This window comes from Lissotriton helveticus, chromosome 11 (genome assembly GCF_964261635.1).
Source record: "Lissotriton helveticus chromosome 11, aLisHel1.1, whole genome shotgun sequence".
Classification (NCBI taxonomy): Eukaryota; Metazoa; Chordata; class Amphibia; order Caudata; family Salamandridae; genus Lissotriton; species Lissotriton helveticus.
Window position 1 is genome coordinate 7,735,022 of NC_136072.1, and position 22,007 is coordinate 7,757,028.

General features: G+C 42.5%; 1 protein-coding gene across 2 annotated transcripts in view; it reads right to left on the reverse strand.

Moving 5' to 3' along the window:
- Positions 1-22,007, reverse strand: part of LOC144792208 (putative cation-transporting ATPase 13A4) — a 408,029-nt gene that overhangs the window by 305,869 nt on the left and 80,153 nt on the right. The window lies entirely within an intron of this gene.

A 22,007-nucleotide genomic window follows, 5' to 3' on the forward strand; every position in this document is an offset into this window, starting at 1 on the left:
GCGGAAGTCCTGAAGAGTTAAGCGAATTGAGGAATTCTTGAGGATAATGTACTGCGTCTTCAGTATCTAATACTCTGTCAATGGATTTATATATTTTATTTTCACCTGGGACTTGTTGGAGTATATGTTCATTGATGTGGTTGACATTTGTGTTTCTGGGTGAAACTATAGCTCTTTCACAAATCCATTGGTAGTGTTTGTTAATAATCAGTTGAACGTCTGGGTATACATGTTGTATGAGTTCTTGTAAGGTAGAGACAGCCGTTCCTAATTTCTCAATTTTAATGTTATTATTTATGTTTGGGAATTTGCCATTACCAACTTGTAGTAGAAGATCAGCAAACATATTATCTCCACCTCCTAAATGTGTTCTCATGTTAGTGCGTAAGGTAAGAGTTTGTATGGAGTCCCATAGGTGTGATGCTTTTAAACATGCTTTAAGTATATCGGCACGTGTTCCTCTTGGGACAACAGGAAGAGTCTGACAGAAGTCATCTGCAAAGACGAAAGTGACACCACCCATGATTTCATGAGAATTTCGAATGTCTTGTAGAGTTCGGTGTACAGCGTCTATATGTGCGCGGTGTGTCATAGTGCATTCGTCCCACATAATAAGAGACACCCTTTGAAGCATGGTGCCTACGGGTCCGTTTTTGCGTATTGAGCAAGTGGATTCTTTTTCAATGGAAACCGTTAAAGGTAGTTTAAAGGTGGAGTGTGCTGTTTTTCCTCCAGTTAGCAAAGTGGCAGCTATTCCAGAAGATGCAACTGCAAGAGCCAGTAGTCCTAAAGACCGTACTTTTGCAAGTATTAGGTTAATTAAGTACGTTTTACCAGACCCTCCTGTTGCGTCTAAGAAGAAAATTGTCCCTATTTTTTCCACACTTTCAACAATGGTGTTGTATGCTATTGTTTGATCGTGCACTAAGTTTGGTAAATGTTGTGCAACGTAATGCATTAGGTTGTCTGTAGAGTTTTGCAGATCAGTATGATTGTACGGTGTATGTATATTTCTATTTGTTTGGGGTAGTTTGAAATCTTTTAATGTTTTTTCACTTAGTACATACAGCGAGTCTTCAATTTCAATGAGACCTTTGTTAAAGATGTCATTAGTCATTGGTAGTGATTCATCATTTGTTTGTTGTCGCCTCTTGTGTAGTATATCTTCACACAAATCTTCTTTGTATTGCTCCCATAAAGTAAGAGGATCAGATGGGTTACAAAACAGCAGAATAGTAACCAAAAATTCACGTAGCTTAGATGGGGAATGTGAAAGTGCAGCATCACCTAATGTATGTTTCCAATGTTGGTCGTCTTCAATGAGTCCAAGTTCTTTACACGCTGCTTGATAGGTAGGCATTAATTGTCCATTAACAGTTAAAAGAGTGTCAAAGCCTGTAGGTCCGCGAACATGCCGTAAAAGAATGCGTAAGTGGAAACACTCCGATTGGTTTGGGTCAATAGTGTACATTCTACCAAGAGCTGAGTCTTTTTTTTACACCAGGGTGTCCTAATACTTGCTGTCCACGTTTTCGCCGTTTAAAATTTGATTTTGACCATGTATAGTATTGTGGTACTGATGAAGCAAAGCTTCGCATATTTTGCGGCTTGCCGAAGTCAAGAACCTCGTTTATGTATAACAAGGTAATCAATGTACGTCTTACTAACATTTATATTGAGTTTGAGTAAAGTTTATGACGCTTGCCTATGTGTATTCCTAACTATTTTAATCCGTGTTTATAAAATGGCCGCTGCTTGTATTTAGTTACTGCGCATGCGTCAGCCACACTCACGTGTCTTGACGCGTCTGCAGAAGTGGAGGGAAAGTTATGCGCATGCGTAATTCATAGCTGTGCTTATCATGTGGTACTGCTCGTGCCACTGCTCTTGTGACTGTATCAATGTGGCTAACATTTAAACGCAATAGTTTTATTCCTTGATGATGAGTTAAATGTACAAATCCTGTGATGTGTTTTCATAATGACATTACTATGTATTAATTTGTTTTTCGCTTACTTTTTATGTACCGCGGGGAATGGGGTTTGTCTGTACCAAGAACCATTTTGGAGGTCCTTCTGCGCCTGCGCGACTTGCCGAGGCATAGCAGACCTTGACTGATGGAACACAACCAGTTGGCAGTGATGAGCAAGATGCTCCTGAGAAACGACCCGAAAATTCGGCTGAACCAATCATATGTTCTCACGGCGCAACATTGTTAAAGTTGCCATTGTATTTCTGCACCAGTTCTCATGAGAACCCCAATCTAGTTAGGCGGTACCCTATTATGCAAATGTAGGCTTGAAACTCTATGTCGTGATTGGTGTGTTACCCAAATCCTACCTTAGGACCAATCGAAATTGAGGGATTCTGACACTTTGCAACATTGGGGGGTGGTACACTGTCCCCAAACTGTATATTTACCCTGGGTTCACCTAGTGAACCGTCCGACTTGTCTGGTTTAGCTGACCTGTCACTGACCCAACGCACTCAATAGGTGACTGAAGATACAGAGCGCTGCAAGCACTCTGTCCGAATTTGACCATAGACTGAGGTTCTACTGAACCTTAAAGTGCTGGCGAAGCACTTAGCTGGGAGTTCGCTGACCCAATCGGGGTCTTGATCGATAGCTGCAGAGCGGGTGGAGCGCAGGCGTTGCTTCCGAACTGTGGGTTCCGGTCCTGTCCTGAAGAGGTCCTGTCCTGAGGGTTTGCTGTCCTGTCCTGAGGGTCCTGTCCTGATTCCTATTCCGAGGGTATCCTGTTCTGTCCTGGGTGTCCATTCTGCACCTGCTGTCCTTTGAGGGGTATCCTTCCTTGAGGGTTTCCTGTCCTTAACTGACCCGTGGCCAGGGTTTGGTTTCCACACCTTTCTAGGTAAATATTGCTCTGAAAACTCTTAAAATCTTGCACCTTCTGAATTTCTAACTTTTGCTTTAATAAAGTTCATCATTGCATATGTTATATTTTCCATGCCTTTCCGCAACTATTGAAAGTCAATTACATATTTTCATAAGTTTGTTCCTATGTCTTCTCACTTGTTAGAAATTATATTTTGCATTGCAGTTTGTCATTTTCTGATATGGTCTAGAACTTCATTGCCTAGACTGTTCAAAGGCCCCTTTACTTTAAGTGAAGCGTGTTACTCATTGTAGGCCCTCCTATAGTTACCCACACTTAGTCTGCCCATGTTTAGATAATACTGAATTGCATAGTATTTTTCTCGTTACATTTTTATTAGTACTTCAATGATTACTCTGTCATTATTTCTTTATAGCTATATAATTTACGTTATCTTGGTTATTGATTGCCTTATTTTACTGTACCTCATGCAAGAAAATAATGAACTTTAGATAAACATTTTAAAACTTCCAGTTGTCCGTGGTCATTTAAACAGTATTTGAATGTTATTGGTTGGGTTTGTATTTTGCTGCCTTTCTTTACAGCTAGCTCCCTGATTCATTGTGGTCATTAGGTACCCGCATCGGTGGATGGTAAGTCGGGTGCACTGAAAATAATAGTAGGGAACACACACACACAACTTGGTAGAGCTCGTGAAGTCACCTGATCGAGGTATATGGTGATTTTGAAAAGTATATGGGCCCTGAAGCCGGAAACGGCGAAAACTATTGGTCGGGTGGCCTCGCGCGCTCTATCAGTTTTCTGGTAGCTAGAGGATGGTTAGGGACTAGTTGAGAGTAAGGCAGGGATTAGTTGGACTAGTTGAGTCGGAAGCTGCTAGTATATTGATGCTGCTAGAAGAGCGGCTGTTCTAAGAGACCTGATCATTCTCTTGTGAATACGCTGCTGAAACTCATGAATTTTTGCATTGTTATTATTCTTGTTCTTATATTGTTATATGTACTAATCCATGCATTTGTAAACCGTATCGTTTCATGTTGTCCGAACTCCCCGGGGAATTGAAAGGGCAAGTGGTGAATAGAATCCATTGTCCTGAGGTCACAGGCTCGAGGAAAGTTAGGTGCAGGTTAGGATAACCGGGAAGCACTAACTAGGGTTTTTTTTTAATACATGTGTGAATAAATGACAGTAACGGGGTTCATTGGCAAAATTCCCATAGTGGCGTAACCTAGTAAGGGTCACATCGGAAGAGTAGCAGTTTCCTCGGAGCTAGCGTGAAAGCAGAGGGGTCCGCTGAGAAACCTTAAACTCGGAATATATCCCGGAAAGAAGTGGATGAGTTTAGGGGAATAACAGGTTCACCGATGCTAGAGTGAAGGGTAGGCGGAAGAGATCGGCCCGCAGCGAGTGAAAAGTAAATGGAAGTAGTTTACTTGCAGTAAAACAATTCTTTCTCTGTCTAGACACTTGAGCACTGTGGCGAATGTGTATTTGTTGTAAAATAACCAAGCACTGAGCACTTTAAAAGAAAGAAAGTTTCCGTTACCTTGTGAAGGGAGGGGGTCAGCCGCGAAGCGTCTCTGACGTCACTCTGTGCCGCGCTGGGATTGGTAGAAGCAGCGGGCGGGTAGCGGAGCTGAGTTTGTAAAGGAGGGGTGAGCGCCGGAGCGTGGGAACTGTCTCACGAAGGGGCCGCGCACCCATTGGCGGAGCTTATTTAGTGTCGCGCACCCATTGGTTGCACGAATTTCTGAAGCGCGTTCTGATTGGAGGTAGTTTGTAAACAAAGTTTAGCGTAGAAGTCGTATGTGGCACTCGCAGACTACAGGAACTCGACCTGATCCAAGGCACCTAGGGTTTGAAAGGGATCAGTGGAAGACTAATAGATACGATATTATGTACGGAACAAAGAGAAAAATGTCCCTTGTAAGTAAGGTGAAAAATTATTTTAAAACGGACAAACCGATTAAATCTAGAGAAGGTGTTCTTGTCCCACCACCCAATACTCCCGCCTCATTTATGATGTTTGACCGAGGGTACAATACCTGTGTGTGGTTGGAGAATTGGGTGAAGTACACAAAAGATGACGGAGTATTGGCTTTTCCGTTAGATGGTACTTTCAATGGTAGGATCTTATTTAATTTAAGAACCCGAATGAATGAACTGCATCCCAGGACAAGACTAACGCAGTATGAGGCATTAGAGGAATGGGAGATTGAGGCTTTTGAAAGAGAAAGACCCCGAATGGACAAGGGTTTGACCAAGTGGTACCCCAGGCAGAAACAGGAGTCCAGGGATAAAAGGATGAAACAGTGGAGGCAGAGCATGATTGTTGAGGGTCTGTTCCCCATGATGCCGGCATGTCATAACCCTGCAGCAGGTGAGAAAAGTACTGAAAAATGTAAGCATTGGGGGGCCCCGGGGGAATCAGATGATGAATTGATAGATGACATTTGTACCAGAAGTCCGCCACCTTATAATGAGGGAACCCGACCTTCCAGTGTAGGAGATGCTCCCCGACGCCACTTCCTCAAGGAAGAAGACAGGTCCCTAGGACTGGGAGGGGGTGGTCAAGGGTTACCCTATTTTGAGAAACCAGAACCGACGGAAACAAGGGATATATATCCCAAAGTGCCCGTAAGTCAGGAAGAAAAATACTCACGTACAAAAATGTTCTTTCCCAGACCCCTGTATGAAAAAGAAGAAAAACCATTGAATTCAGGATTGTCTTTTGTTCAGCCTCCATATGAGGAAGAGCGCAGGTCCTTTAATACTGGGACTTTATTCCCGAAACCAAATTATGGTGGAGGACCAAGTGAAACGCATCCTACTGCCCCGAGTTTTACTCCTCCGTTGACCCCACAGATATTACATGACACAACTTTAAGAAGGATACTAGTGGAAAAGGAGCAAGAGGCTCTAACTAGACAAAGGACAGAAATAATTCAGAAAATCTCCCAGTTAAATACCAGTCCTGAGGCATTGACTATTCCAGTAACTATTGGACCGGTGGTCCCGTTATACGGAAATGGTCAGGGAAATCCGATTACTCCAGTTATGACCCCAGTCATGGCACCCCCGAGACAGGAACCGATAATCATAGATGATCAGTCCAGTGAGTGCGAGTCTGAAGTTGCGTTCTTGGACTTGCCAAACAAACCGACCGGAAAGGGAATGCAGCAGAGGCATAACCCTTTTAATGCGAAAGAGATTAAATTAGAATCAGCAACAGGTACTAGGAATGTCTCTCTGGTAACTCCGGATGAAATTGAGAGTTGGAGTCGTGAATTAGAGAAACAGACTCCGCAAACGAAACCTTTAGACCTCTACAAGCTGAGGGTAGAAATAGAAGAGTTAATGGCAGGAAATGTGGGGTTGGATCGATTGAACACTTACTCTGAAGAAGAATTGTCGTTCATATGTAAAAGCTTTACAAGGAACACCAGAGTGCTCCACGAAAAACTGAGCGAAACAGCAGTTAGTATGGGGGTAGATATCTCAAAATCCAAGCCCTTACAGAAACCGTACAGAGCAGACTTCTCAGACAAAGATATAGAGCACCTGAATGTGGCGGGAAAAAAGCTGCAGATTAAAGAATTAATGGGGGTACTGCAGAAATGGGGTGATGTGGAAAGATGGAGAAGCAGGTGGGCGAAAAAGAGGGAAGAGGTTCGCTCCCGACAAGTGACTCCTGAATTTGCTTTAAGGGAGGTAGAAAAACCTGAGCAGTTATGCCCCATGCGCGAAGTTCCAGGAGGGAAATATGTACATGTCCCCTGGTCTAGGCAGGATATTGTGTCCTTCACGAACGATTTTCCAAAATTACGAGAGAAACCAGTTGACTGGTACAGGCAGGTGGAGAGGTTCGTGAAGGTACAGAAATGTCTGTGGAAAGACCTGGATGGGTTTTTCGACATTGTGGTTCCGGTAGATTTGTGGACCCAGTGTAAAATAGCCATAGACTGGCCCAGTGAGGAGTACCCAAGAAATAAGGAAACAGGGGAGCCATCAAAGGATGTCATGCGAAAATATGAGCAGGTAATTCAGCATTTGAAAGAAAAGGTGCCCGCAAAGGAAACTGATTGGACAAAAATAGATAGAACAACACAGGAAAGGGACGAGACAGTGCACTCCTTCTATGAGAGGTTATTGCAGGTATTTAAAACATACAGTGGTATTGATAACATCGATTTGAAGGACATGACACACTTTATTTACAGGTTTGTAAATGGGTTAAGACCTGAAATTTGTCAGTGGATAAAAGATAATAAAATCTGTTGGCATACAAAGAAGATGGATGAGGTCCTGCGGTACGCTAAGTACTGTGAGGACGAGATGGCAGAAAAGAAAAAGGCCCCTAAGGAAAAGGTGATGTGGGCTCAGGTGAAGCTCGCAGAACAGCAGGAAAAACAATTGAGTAACATGGTTAAAAATGCTGAGAACCAAAATCCTGGGGGAGGGGGTGGAGGAAAGCCCCGGCCCAAATTTAGCAGGGAAGAGGCTATGAAGAAATTTCCCTGCCATCAGTGCGGCGAAATTGGACACTGGCGAAACGAGTGTCCCCAATTATTAGATGGTAATGCAAAAACTCCTGATTTAACTCCACAGACGCAGAAGGAAAGACCAAGAAAGACTCAACCCCAGGTAAAAACAGTCCAGGTACCTCGAGCACCCAAGCAGGTATACAGGGGAAGACAGGCAGAGGGTGAGGAGATAGAAGTTTGGGAAAGTGGGGAGAACAGAAATACAGCAACTTCGCAGTATCTGCTAAATGATACCTTCCTTTGTAATGATCAGGACTGACGGGGCCTGAGAGGGGAGGACGAGGAGTGCGTACTTGGCGCTTCCTTGCCGGTAGACCAGACTGGACCATACATTGAAGGAAAGGTTGACGGAAATGATGTCACCTTTCTGTTGGACACTGGTGCTACCCGTTCTACTGTAAGAACAGTGGACGTTCCAAACCTACCCCTCTCGGGAGAAAATATCCAAGTAGTGGGTGTATCTAATCAATTGATTAGTACTCCTGTTACCGAACCAATGGAGATTTCAATTGGAAATTTTAAACAGATGCATAGATTTGTCGTCTGTGACACCAGTCCAGTGAATCTACTGGGTCGTGATTTGCTGTGCAAAATGAACTGTACCATCTTTTGCACACCAAAGGGTGTTGAAATACAGACCCCAGATGAAGATGGCATTTATAAACTATTGTTACTTAGACCTGACTCAGAAATTAAAAGATTGACCCTGCAGGACTTGCCCCAAGAACTCCAGGAAGCAGTAAAGCCAGAGGTGTGGGATTTCACTGGAAAAGATGTGGGGTTGATGAAAGATGTGGACCCCATACAGATAGCCATCAAGGACAATGCGGTATATCCTAACACTAGGCCCTACCGAATGAATGCTGAAGTGAAAGCAGGTGTCACTCTGGAAATTCAAAAATTATTAGAAGGAGACATCATACAGGAAGTAATGAGCAGCCCATGCAACTCACCGATTATGGGCATCAAGAAGCCTAGCGGCAAGTATAGGGTAGTGCAGGACCTAAGAAAGGTAAACAAAATTGTAGTTCCTTGCTGCCCTATTGTCCCGAACCCAGCAGTGATATTGTACCAGATTCCTTGGGATGCCGAGTGGTTCACTGTGATTGATTTATGTCATGCATTCTTTTCGATACCCCTGCACCCCGACAGCAAATTTCTTTTCTCATTTGCCTTCGAAGGTCACGTGTATTGCTGGAACAGGGTCCCTCAAGGGTATACAGAGAGCCCCTCTATCTTTAATCAGATCTTGAAAAAATGTCTAGAGACTTTGATCTTACCTGGGAATTCGGTCTTAGTGCAGTACATAGACGACCTTCTACTGGCGTCTAAAAGTCATAGGGACTGTGTAGTTGACACCATTGCCCTCCTAAATCATCTGTGTGAGAAAGGGCATAAAGTGGCCCCTGACAAACTACAGTTCTGTGCGAAATCAGTGAAATATCTAGGACACCAGATAGAAAAGGGTGTCAGAAAAGTCACATCAGAAAGAGTGAGAATAATTCAAAAGATGCAGTTGCCCCGTACTCAAAAAGATGTCAGAATGTTCCTGGGTGTACTAGGCTACTGTAGGCAGTGGATTCTGGGATTTGCAGCCTTAGCCAGGCCTTTGATAAAAATGACCACGAGAGGAATGCCAGATATTGTAGAGTGGGACGATGAAAGCCTAATGGCTTTCACAAGACTGAAAAACTGTCTGTGTACAGCCCCTGCGCTGGGAATGCCAGATTATTCCAAAGAGTTTGCCCTATTTTGTGACACTCGCGATAATTGCGCATTGTCAGTCCTTACTCAAGAACATGGCACGACCAGAAGGCCTGTAGCCTATTTCTCTGCCACTTTGGACCCAGTAGCTGCTGGATTACCAGGATGTCTGAAAGCGGTAGCTGCTACCTGTGCAAGTTTAGAACAAAGTGAGTCCATTGTCATGGGACATCCTGTGACTGTGTATGTTTCGCATGGAGTAGTAATTCTATTGACCAGAACTAAAACGCAGTATCTCACCCCTAGTCGGCTGACTAAATACGAGAGGATTCTTGTGGGTGCAGCAAATGTAAGCATTGTTAGGTGCGGTATTCTGAACCCTGCCACTTTGCTCCCCGACCCCTTGGAAATGGAAGGTGGGAATGATGATGAACATGATTGCATTGACCTAACGGAGTTCAATACTAAACCACGCCCAGACATAAAGGAAACGCCATTGCCTGTGCATGACAAGGAATTATTTGTGGATGGTTCCTGTCTAAGACATGAACTAGGAGGCCTGAGTGCTGCCTATGCTGTAGTCTCCTTAACCAAAAATGAAGAAGCAGGTTACCTATATAACATCAAGTCTGCACAAGTAGCCGAATTAATTGCTATGATAAAAGCTTGCAAAATTGGGAAGAACTTACGCATAACAGTGTATACTGACAGTCAGTACTGTTATGGAGTTGTGCATGACTTTGGCCAATTGTGGCTACAGAGGGAATTCATGACTTCCTCAGGTACTCCCATTCGGAATGCAAAAGTTGTTCATGACCTTTTAGAGGCCATCCAGTTGCCCAAAGAACTGGCAGTGGTAAAATGTGCTGCTCATAAAAAGAGCATGGACAAAGTATCACTGGGAAACGATTATGCTGATCGAGTGGCCCAATGGTGCGCCAAAGATCGGTATATTGTAAATCCAAAACGAGGGGGGCCAGGAACCAGCTGCCAGCTTCAGGTGTTTGAAGAAGTGCCTACATGGGATGAAGTGAGAGAATGGCAGGAATCGGCTCCTTGGCAAGAAAGAGAGAAATGGAAGGAGGATGGGTGTAGACCGAGACGTGTGGATGGTGTGATTTTGGGCCCAACTGGTATGCCTGTGTTACCCCGACACTTGCTTGGCACAATGGCAAGATTAATACACGAAGGATCACACATTGGTAGGGATGCCATGATTCTGGTATTTCAACAGACTTGGTACAGTAAAAAGTTCAGGAAGGTAGCAGAGTCCCTCTGCCAGAGGTGCCTGTCATGTCAACAGATGAACCCAGGCAAGAGGACAATGGTTGAACTGAGCAAGATTGGGAGATCAGGGGGTCCCTTTGTAAGGATACAGATTGATTTCATCACCATGCCCCGTTGTGAAGGGAAGCGATATGTCCTTGTCATTGTTTGCGTATTTTCAAAATGGGTAGAAGCTTACCCTACTCCCCAAAGTGACGCATTGACAGTAGCGAAGTGTTTACTAAAAGAACTGATACCTAGATTCGGGATACCATACATTATTGAATCAGATAAGGGTGGACATTTCCAGAATGAAATACTGGCTGAACTCTGTAAGGCCTTTGGAATAAGGCAGAAACTGCATTGTGCATACCACCCAGAGGCTTCTGGAATAGTGGAACAAGTAAATGGAACTATCAATAACAGACTAGCAAAACTGACAAATGCTACTGGCATGACCTGGGTGAAGGCCCTGCCTCTGGTCCTGATGGGACTGAGAAGTGTTCCTGACCGCAAGACAGGCCTAAATCCCCATGAAATCATTATGGGAAGAGTGATGAGGCAAGCATGGGTGCCAGGAAGCAAACTGTTGAGTATTACTGATGATTTGGTGCTTGAATACTGCAGAAGATTGGGTGACCAAGTGCGTTCTATCTCTCGCCAGATTGGAGACGACGGCATCCTCAATCCAACGACTCCTCTCCACAGCTTGGTTCCAGGAGACTGGGTCAAAATAAAGAAGCACACTCGATCAAATTGTCTGGCACCAAGGTGGGGAAAGAAACGCCAAGTAATCCTGGTAACAACCACTGCAGTGAAGGTCGCAGGTGTTCCCCAGTGGATCCACGCTGGACACACCCAGAAGGTATTACCAGACAAAGAATTTGCAGAAGAAGGGCAACCAGCAGAGGACCCTGCAGGAGCCAGTCCAGAAGCAGCTGACAACGAGCAGCCCAGCACCAGTCCGGTTGCAGGAACAGCAGACGTTGGCCCAGGAGTAGTTGTCTACGAACTGCCAAGAATCCAGCCTGCTGAAGAGGTCCAGGAAACTGAGCCAGGAGTAGCTGAAGACGAGCTGCCGAGCATATGGCCAGAAGAATGGATACCGATGATTGATCTGACCGAAGATCCCATCAGAACAAGAGAACGACTTTGTGATGGTAGAGAGTGGATTAGCCAGGAAAAGCAAGGCACAGGCGAAGAACCTCAGCCGCTTGAGATTCACATCAAAACTGAGGAAGGAGAAGGTCAGACAGGGACAGAACAGGTGTTCGATACACCACCGCTAACACCTGATGCAGATAAGGGAGAGACTAGAAATAGAGTGATAGTTCGAGCAGAAGAAAATCAAGAGATCGAAGTGCTTGAACAGGATCAGAGAGGGTTAGAAGAACGGGTTCAGGAAACAGAAACAGAAACAGAGACAATCGAAAGCCAAAAACAAAATATTCCTGAACAAGGCCAGATTAGCAACCAGGCAGAAGAATTTGATGCTAGCCCGGGAACTAGCCAGATAGGGGAAGTAGAAGAAGAAAGTGGAGAAGAATTGCCACAAGCTAAAGAGAACGAGAGAATAAGAGAAGAAAGTGAAGTCCAAGTACCGACTAAGAGACTAAAGAAAAGAAACAACCTTGAGCCTAGGTTTGTAAAAAGATTGAGGCTAAGGATAAAGACAGTGGAAGAAAAACGTGCAGAAGCAAGAAGAAGTGCTCGGATAGCAGAGCAAGAAGAAAACTCTTCCAAAAGAAGGAGTGAACGAATAAAAAGACAAAACAAAAAGTACAAGTCTCCTGAATGGACACTGGTTTTGGAAGAACTTGAAGATCTTGATATAACTGACGTGAGCGACGGAGAGCCCGTCCCTGAGTACTCAGCTGAAGAAGAAGACGAACCACCGTGAATTTGCACAAAGTAAGCTAGTTGTGTAAAGCCAAAAAGAGGGGTCGAGAAACTCCTTCTGAGCCAAAATGTCTGATTCAACAGTGAATGGTAGACCTAGTTGCAGCCGTTTTAAGACGTGTTGCAAGGTGTGTATATGTAGTGTAGTAGTACTGATAGTCATCTGGATAGGACTAACAATTTTCATTCCCTTTGCTGTAAGTAAAGATACTAACATTGTCCCTACTGAAACTGTAAATACTGACAGTGAGGAGTTGACAACACAGAGTGTAGCAAGACATGAGAGAGCACTGAGACAAACAAAACGAGACTTAGAAGCATCAGATGAGGGAGGACTACATTATCATGGAATTAAGAACAGGACACACTTAAATGTTTTTGCAAACTTGTTAATACACTATGTAGAGACTATGGAAATTGAAGATTGCTATGTCTGCATGAAGCTACCTACTTCTGTGGCTGAAGGCGTGACATACCATCACCTGCCATTGACATATGGAATCTCCTGTAGCATTTTAGCTAGTTTATTTTACAAAAGAGGACCATTACAGTACTATTACTCTAATAATGACGTGATCTTTTCTGAACTTCCGATACGTGGGAACTTGAATCCTGTACATACCAAAAGTGACACCATAAGATATATGGGCGACTACTTTCTGACTATAGGTAACATTGACATAGCAGACGCACACAGAGATAACTTGACTTGTTCTTTGCGTGAGCAGGAAAAGATGTTCCTGAACATGGCAGAGAAAAGAAGAATTAAAATTCAAAAGAAGGCTAATGACGAAAGTCAGAAAAAGCCAAAGTGGGCAGAGAACATGGAAGGCACCTCATCTGGTGGAGCGGGTCCTGCTCTGTTGCTGGATTTTGAAAAGAAAGGCAAGCTATGTCTTCACCGCGAGAAGACTAGCTATTATAATAATGTTTTCATTGGTTCCAGTGAATGTGAACATAATTACAAGGTAATTGGAGGTTGGGGTTTCAAAAATGGGTCAGAGCCTGTGTTTCCTGGAATTTATTTTATTTGTGGGGACAAGGCTTATTTCAAATTGCCGGATCACTGGTATGGAAGCTGCTACTTTGGCATTGTCTTCCCGAAAATATACCATGTGAATGGGAAAGCTGGAAGCAATGAAGATACTAATGGCTTAGTGCGTAGTAAAAGAGAAAGTATAGGTGAAATTATGGGTAGTATTTTCAGTGCACTGATACCTGGAGTGGGAGTGGTTCTGAACACTCACAGAATTTGCAAATTGTCTACTATAGTGGATGTGCTGTCTACTGAAACAGCTCATGGATTTCTGCTGGTCAATACTGAAATGGTTGCGATCAGATCAATGGTTTTGCAGAATCGACTTGCTCTTGACACCTTATTAGCGAAAGAGGGCGGAGTCTGCCGGATGTTGAAGGCGCAACATTGTTGCACTTATATTCCGGATAAAAGTGTACAGATCAAAAGATATGTGAAAAACATTACTAATTTGACAAAGGAACTCAAACCACTCGAGGTTGATAGTGCCTGGAAGAGACTGGTAGATGGTCTCTCAAATGTAGGTCATTGGCTTGCTAGCATAGGTAAAAGCTTATTGTTCAAAATACTGATGCCAATTGGTATTACAGGTCTTATTATACTTTTCATTTTCTTGTGCTGTAAATACCACAAGCGCACCAAAAAGCACGAGGTAAATGCAAGAGGAGTGAAACGAAGTGTGGATGAGATTGAATTAGAGGAAGTGAATGACCAGATATACAAAAAGGTGAAGACTTCTCACCCTACTAGAACTGAAAGAGAAAAGTTAGAACGATTGCTGGAAGAGATAGAACTTTATAAAGTGTGAAAGAAAGTTGGCATCTGGTTCCATTATATTTAGTGATGATAGTAAATATCATCAAAGAGGGGATTGATGAAGCAAAGCTTCGCATATTTTGCGGCTTGCCGAAGTCAAGAACCTCGTTTATGTATAACAAGGTAATCAATGTACGTCTTACTAACATTTATATTGAGTTTGAGTAAAGTTTATGACGCTTGCCTATGTGTATTCCTAACTATTTTAATCCGTGTTTATAAAATGGCCGCTGCTTGTATTTAGTTACTGCGCATGCGTCAGCCACACTCACGTGTCTTGACGCGTCTGCAGAAGTGGAGGGAAAGTTATGCGCATGCGTAATTCATAGCTGTGCTTATCATGTGGTACTGCTCGTGCCACTGCTCTTGTGACTGTATCAATGTGGCTAACATTTAAACGCAATAGTTTTATTCCTTGATGATGAGTTAAAAGTACAAATCCTGTGATGTGTTTTCATAATGACATTACTATGTATTAATTTGTTTTTCGCTTACTTTTTATGTACCGCGGGGAATGGGGTTTGTCTGTACCAAGAACCGTTTTGGAGGTCCTTCTGCGCCTGCGCGACTTGCCGAGGCATAGCAGACCTTGACTGATGGAACACAGCCAGTTGGCAGTGATGAGCAAGATGCTCCTGAGAAACGACCCGAAAATTCGGCTGAACCAATCATATGTTCTCACGGCGCAACATTGTTAAAGTTGCCATTGTATTTCTGCACCAGTTCTCATGAGAACCCCAATCTAGTTAGGCGGTACCCTATTATGCAAATGTAGGCTTGAAACTCTATGTCGTGATTGGTGTGTTACCCAAATCCTACCTTAGGACCAATCGAAATTGAGGGATTCTGACACTTTGCAACATTGGGGGGTGGTACACTGTCCCCAAACTGTATATTTACCCTGGGTTCACCTAGTGAACCGTCCGACTTGTCTGGTTTAGCTGACCTGTCACTGACCCAACGCACTCAATAGGTGACTGAAGATACAGAGCGCTGCAAGCACTCTGTCCGAATTTGACCATAGACTGAGGTTCTACTGAACCTTAAAGTGCTGGCGAAGCACTTAGCTGGGAGTTCGCTGACCCAATCGGGGTCTTGATCGATAGCTGCAGAGCGGGTGGAGCGCAGGCGTTGCTTCCGAACTGTGGGTTCCGGTCCTGTCCTGAAGAGGTCCTGTCCTGAGGGTTTGCTGTCCTGTCCTGAGGGTCCTGTCCTGATTCCTATTCCGAGGGTATCCTGTTCTGTCCTGGGTGTCCATTCTGCACCTGCTGTCCTTTGAGGGGTATCCTTCCTTGAGGGTTTCCTGTCCTTAACTGACCCGTGGCCAGGGTTTGGTTTCCACACCTTTCTAGGTAAATATTGCTCTGAAAACTCTTAAAATCTTGCACCTTCTGAATTTCTAACTTTTGCTTTAATAAAGTTCATCATTGCATATGTTATATTTTCCATGCCTTTCCGCAACTATTGAAAGTCAATTACATATTTTCATAAGTTTGTTCCTATGTCTTCTCACTTGTTAGAAATTATATTTTGCATTTCAGTTTGTCATTTTCTGATATGGTCTAGAACTTCATTGCCTAGACTGTTCAAAGGCCCCTTTACTTTAAGTGAAGCGTGTTACTCATTGTAGGCCCTCCTATAGTTACCCACACTTAGTCTGCCCATGTTTAGATAATACTGAATTGCATAGTATTTTTCTCGTTACATTTTTATTAGTACTTCAATGATTACTCTGTCATTATTTCTTTATAGCTATATAATTTACGTTATCTTGGTTATTGATTGCCTTATTTTACTGTACCTCATGCAAGAAAATAATGAACTTTAGATAAACATTTTAAAACTTCCAGTTGTCCGTGGTCATTTAAACAGTATTTGAATGTTATTGGTTGGGTTTGTATTTTGCTGCCTTTCTTTACAGCTAGCTCCCTGATTCATTGTGGTCATTAGGTACCCGCATCGGTGGATGGTAAGTCGGGTGCACTGAAAATAATAGTAGGGAACACACACACACAACTTGGTAGAGCTCGTGAAGTCACCTGATCGAGGTATATGGTGATTTTGAAAAGTATATGGGCCCTGAAGCCGGAAACGGCGAAAACTATTGGTCGGGTGGCCTCGCGCGCTCTATCAGTACTTCTTGGTATAGCAATGTTTTTGCAACATTGTCGGTGGCACACAATTGGAAGAAGGCAGTAAGCGTTGTGTGCGTTGGGTTCTCTGCTACATGTTGAATGTTCTTGTCATTGAAATAGACTCTTTGACCATTTTCAAGATACACAGCTAGATGTGTGACAGTGGGATGGCGTTCATGAATGTGAAACTCTAGAATGCGCCACACTGCTTCGGAAGTGCTAATATAACGTCCATTTAGATATGTGTCTATTTCATTGTGTTTGTTTTCAATAGCAGCAGTTGCTTGATCCGAGCCTTTGTTAATATATTTGCAAATATATTTGATTGCTTTAACAGATTGGCAGTATTCAATATTAATGTGAGCATTGAAAGTGCGACAGAGTAGTGGTGAATATGGAACAACCCACTGATTGTTGACAGTGACTTCCTGTCCTCTAACCGTCATTGTGACAGTATGTCCACCATGTTCGGTGTCCCTCCTACGATATATGGGGTAGCGGTTAACCCCAGTTTCAGTTTCATTAATGAGAGGGCTTGGGTATTTTTTGGTGCAAATCACGTTTTTCATACACGGTGAAAGAAGGTTGTGTTCACCACAAGGACCATGTATCATGTTTTTCTTGACAATTAGAAATAGTTTTGGATCGTTAACAGGATCAGGCAGCTCTGCGGAGATAATGAGATCAACGTCATCGGCATTCATTTTTGGGTCAAGCCATAATAGCATGTGTACATGAGGTAGTCCTCTCTTTTGCCATTCAATAGTAAATATGTAAGCTTTAGTAGATCCAAAGATACCCTGTTGTGTTAATAGTTTCATTAGTGTTTTAACTTTTAAATTGAATACCCGTGCAACTATGTCATGTCTATCGCATGGTTTTTGTTTTGGGAACAATTGATCTTTAATTTCTTGCCAGTCTGGATTGCATGTGAAAGTAATGAATAAATCTGGTCTGCCATAGTGCCTGACGTATGTCATAGCATCTTGTGTTTTTTCGTGCATGTACCTTGGTGATCCAGTGAAGGTAGCTGGTAAAATAACATGCTGTCCAATGTCTTGAGCTTGTACGTTGTGATCTTGATTGACAGCATCTTTTAAATTGATGTAGTTGTCTGCGCGTAGTTGTTTTTGATTGTACCTGATAAAGTCTAGTCTTTCTGTGATCATTTTGGCCATCATATCTACAATGTATTGATTGAAGAGATTGCGGAACCAATGCAAGGTATTGAAAGTGGTATTTCTAACCATAAGAGTATAGGCATAGTACTGCACGCATGTAACTGTTTTGTTTGTTGCAGAGTTTGTTTGTGGTATATTGAGACAATAACCATCTTCACCTGTAGGGAATAGGATGGGGTATTGTAAAGGATCATAGGATCTATGTAATTCAGATACTTTGCGTAATACTCCTTCTCGGGTATGTAATACGATGTCGCGTGGTCCCTTGTTCTCGTTTACTAAAAGAACTGCAACTTCATCTGTAGTTGGTGCATTATATCTTCCTGCATGTGTATTTGGTGGCTGTTTATCAGCGTGTATAATAATGCGCAAATCTTCCTCTTGTGAATTCATTTCATAGTTGTACTTTAGTGAACGACTGTATGTGTTATGATGGTGCAATTTGTTTTGTATTAGTTGTATAAGGTGTGTTTTTAAATTTGGCACCATGTGTGAGCGTGCGTCTATTTGTTGGTGTTCAGATAGGAAATATATTTGTAGGAACTGTGGCGCTTTCCCTTCCATTGGAAGCATACCTCCAATCAAGTGGTATAACTGTCCCTGTATTTTAAAAGTTGGCATGAAATTGCCTTCCCTAACTTCATTTGCACCAAAGGATGTCATTTGGAATAGAGTATTGTAACGGCGTGTGTTTGTTAAGAAATGATTTGAAAGTGTGTGAGTGCCATCTAGTAGTTGTCTAATGAGTGGCGGTAGATCTTGAATGTTGTTAATAAGTACTTTTTCTGATGAGCAGCAAAGGGCTTTAGGTTCTGCCTTCCATTTAAGTGCGTTGCAGTGAGTACAGACATTGTCTATGTCTCCAATTTTGACATGTGGACTGTTGCAGTAGTCATGAAGTGGGTTGTAGTTGAATGCAGATCTGAGAGTGTGTGTGTGTTGTACTGTATGTTCTTCTTGTTGTGATTGCATATTTGGAGTTATTAAAGTTTGCTGTTTTTGTATGTGAGTGGTGTCTTTGTTGGTCTTGTTAGTGTTGTCCACGTGTCTGGTATTAGAGGTTGTTGGCTGAGGAGTACTGTTATGATGCCGTTGTGAATGTGTTATATTGTTTGTTTGTGGAAGATGTGAGGTTGATGGTGCATCGATGTTATGTAACGTTTCCTCATGATTTGTCTGTGTCAGTCTTATGCGCTTGTTTGTGTTTGCGCGTTTTTTGTATGTAGTCCGTGAAAGATGTGTTTTCCTCTTCACCATATTGAAATGTATGTGTTTTAAATATTTTCAGAAGAGAGAGTAATGTAGTTACGTTGATGTTCACTGTTGCTTTCCCTAATTGTTTTTGCATAGTAATGTGTGTGCCACCGTTGCCTACGTAACGTTTATTCTTGTGCCTGAGTGTGTAGCATATATTGCAGTATTATACCTCTATTTGTACTTTGTTTTGTCTTGTAACCTGCACACTTGTCACTGTTTGTTACGTAACGTTTATTCTTGTGCCTGAGTGTGTAGCATATATTGCAGTATTATACCTCTAATTGTACTTTGTTTTGTCTTGTAACCTGCACACTTATCACTGTTTCCTCCTGGCAGTTTATGCTACCTCATGTATTTTGTTTGGTCACAATTTTTACTTTTCTGTCATGTATGTTAAAGTCTGGTTTTGTAATCTGTTCACGTGTAATGTGCTCCTTATGTTTCAATTCTGTTAGTTGCACACACCACTTTTCCCTTGTAACAGACAGTATGCTAGCTCTTACATTTTGTTTGCTGTTGATAGTTGCACAAGTGCGACCATTGCCTACGTAACGTTTATTGTTGTGGCTGAGTGCCTGAGTGTGTAGCATATATTGCCGTATTATACCTGTAATTGTACTTTGTTTTGTCTTGTCACCTGCACACTTGTCACTGTTTCCTGCTGGCAGTTTTTGCTACCTCATGTATTTTGTTTTGTCCCAATTGTCACTTTTCTGTCATGTATCTTAACGTGTGGTTTAGTAATCTGTTGACGTGTAATGTGCTCCTTATGTTTCAATTCTGTTTGTTGCACACACCAGTTGTAATAGACTAACAGACAGTATGGTAGCTCTCACATTTTGTTTGCTGTTGATACTTGCACAAGTGCCACCATTGCCTACTTAATGTTTATTGTTGTGCCTGAGTGTGTAGCATATATTGCAGTATTATACCTCTTATTGTACTTTGTTTTGTCTTGTAACCTGTTTTGTAGCCTGTGACTTGTTTCCTCCTGTTAGTGTTACCTTATGTATTTTGTTTGTTCAGAATTATCACTTTTATGTGTATCTTAACGTCTGCTTTTCACGTGTTTTGTGCTCCTTATGTTACTTGCACACCACCACTTTTTCCTTGTAACACAGTATGCTACCACTCACAATTTGTTTGCTGTGTGCCAGAGTGTGTAGCATATATTGCAGTATTGTACCTCTAATTGTACTTCGTTTGGTCTGCACACTTGCTCTGACGCCTTTGGTTAAGGTCGGCGCTATGTAAAGACGCCTTCGGCTAATTAGTGCGCTATGTAGAAATGGGTCCGCGCTACATAACCTGCACACTTGCTCTGACGCCTTTGTAATTGTAGTTCTGACGGCTTTGGGTAAGGTTGGCGCTATGTAAAGACGCCTTCGGCTAATTTCTGCGCTACTTAGGAACGGCTCCGCGCTATCTAATGACGTGTTCGTGAGATTTCCGCGCTCTTTTCCAAGTTATAAATGAAGCATTGATCGCGTTTGTATTTCCGAAGAAATGCCGCCTTGTTTATTTCCTGTTTGGCCCCTTTATGACATCGTTGGCCAATGGTTACCGTGTTGTGTGTTTTTTTACATTGAAGTCGTATGTGTGTTTCAGTAGATGCGTTGTGATTTGTCAACAATGTGATTCTGCCTGCCCCCTGAGTGACGCCATGTTCGAGTTATCGTTTACGGAAGGCACGGCTGCTTTTGATTCTAATGGGACGAAGGCGTCAAGGGTAACTACAAGGAATGTGTTTGTATTACAATATTTGTTATATCGCGCTGATCCTGCGCCATATACAAAGATTTTCCGATTTATGGTTTAGTATTACTTTTAAATCGTGTGAAAGCGCATTTCGGTCTGGGTCTGCATATAATGCCTGGGTCTGCATATAATGCGTTATAAATTTGGTGAAAGCGTATAATTTGTGCATTTGTGGTCTATGTGTGCAATGTAAGCTGTTATTGCGTTTTAAATTCAGGGAAAGCACATAATTCCGCATTTGTGCTGTATGTGTGCAATGTAAGGTGTTGTTAGCAGTTGGCATGTCCCTGTAAACGCCCACAGACGACCACGCCCCCAAGGGACTACTTTTACAGTTTTAGCGTTTTTCTTTCTTAATGTATATGGTGTACATATCTATAGCCTATGTCCTTCTGCTATATCTCCCCTTTCAAATGGTGTATTGTGTGTAGTGATTGGTGCATTACTTTTCTAGTTTACCTGGCTCAAAGGTTTGTGTTCTCTCTTTATAATAGTAGTATAGATATACATATATACGGTCATCAGGGAAGTTGTGAACATAGTTCAGTTGCAGGGGTTCACAAGTCACAAGAATTAACATATCGCAATTTCAGAAGTAATCAATCAATTTCTAAGGGTAACAGTAATAGTAGCAATAATAAACATTTGCGACCATTAAATCATATCCCCCCTCCATGGTATCATTTACATTGCACTCAGTTGTAAGGACCACAATAAGAGATGCTGTATGAGTCTCCTTAGGATAGTTGGATTGTGGAGTTGGACGCGTGCTAATGCGTTATAGTACTCCTATAAGGGGATGGGGAGGAACACCCCCCTCTCCTCCTCCACAGGGAGGGGAGGGTGGTGCTCCTCCCCTTCTACTACCACCTCCTGTCAGTAAATGGGTCACTCAATGGTGTGGAGGCATCATGTGTGTCAGTGTGCAAGTCAGCTACGATGACGTCCTAGCAAGTGGCTATGGGAAATTTATGAAGCCCCAGGTTGTCTTCCCTGCGCAGTGCTATGCTTTACGCGTGTGCCCACGCAGTAAGCAACCGCATCCAGGCCGTGATGTGCAGAAGGTCAGGCGACTTTCTCCAGCGAATGATGAGTCTTTTGATCACGGCACACCTTACATCATTAAATGATTCTTACACAAATCCATATATTTGTAGTTGATGTTTCTTTCCTTTTAGGTGTTTGGTGAGGTTCCATTCACGTCAACCTTACACAAATCTTTAGTAATTTTATTGAACATTTATTGCAGTATTTAATGTGTGATGTTATAAAGAGTGCATGCTGTGTGTGTCAGTTAAGATTATGTTGATTAAACAGATTAATTCCATATATTTAGGTTTTTTATTGAAATCTTAATTCTCTCCCATTAATCATAAATTCATTTTTGCTAAGGTTTTATTTGGAGATTACTCAGGGCTAATTTTATAAAATAATGCGGAAATACTGCATGCAGAACTACCAGTAATACAGTATTAGGTGTTTATTACCACAACATGAAAAGTCCCACCAGTTAGATAATGATGTAAAACCTCCTGGTTCACCCTCCATGATCT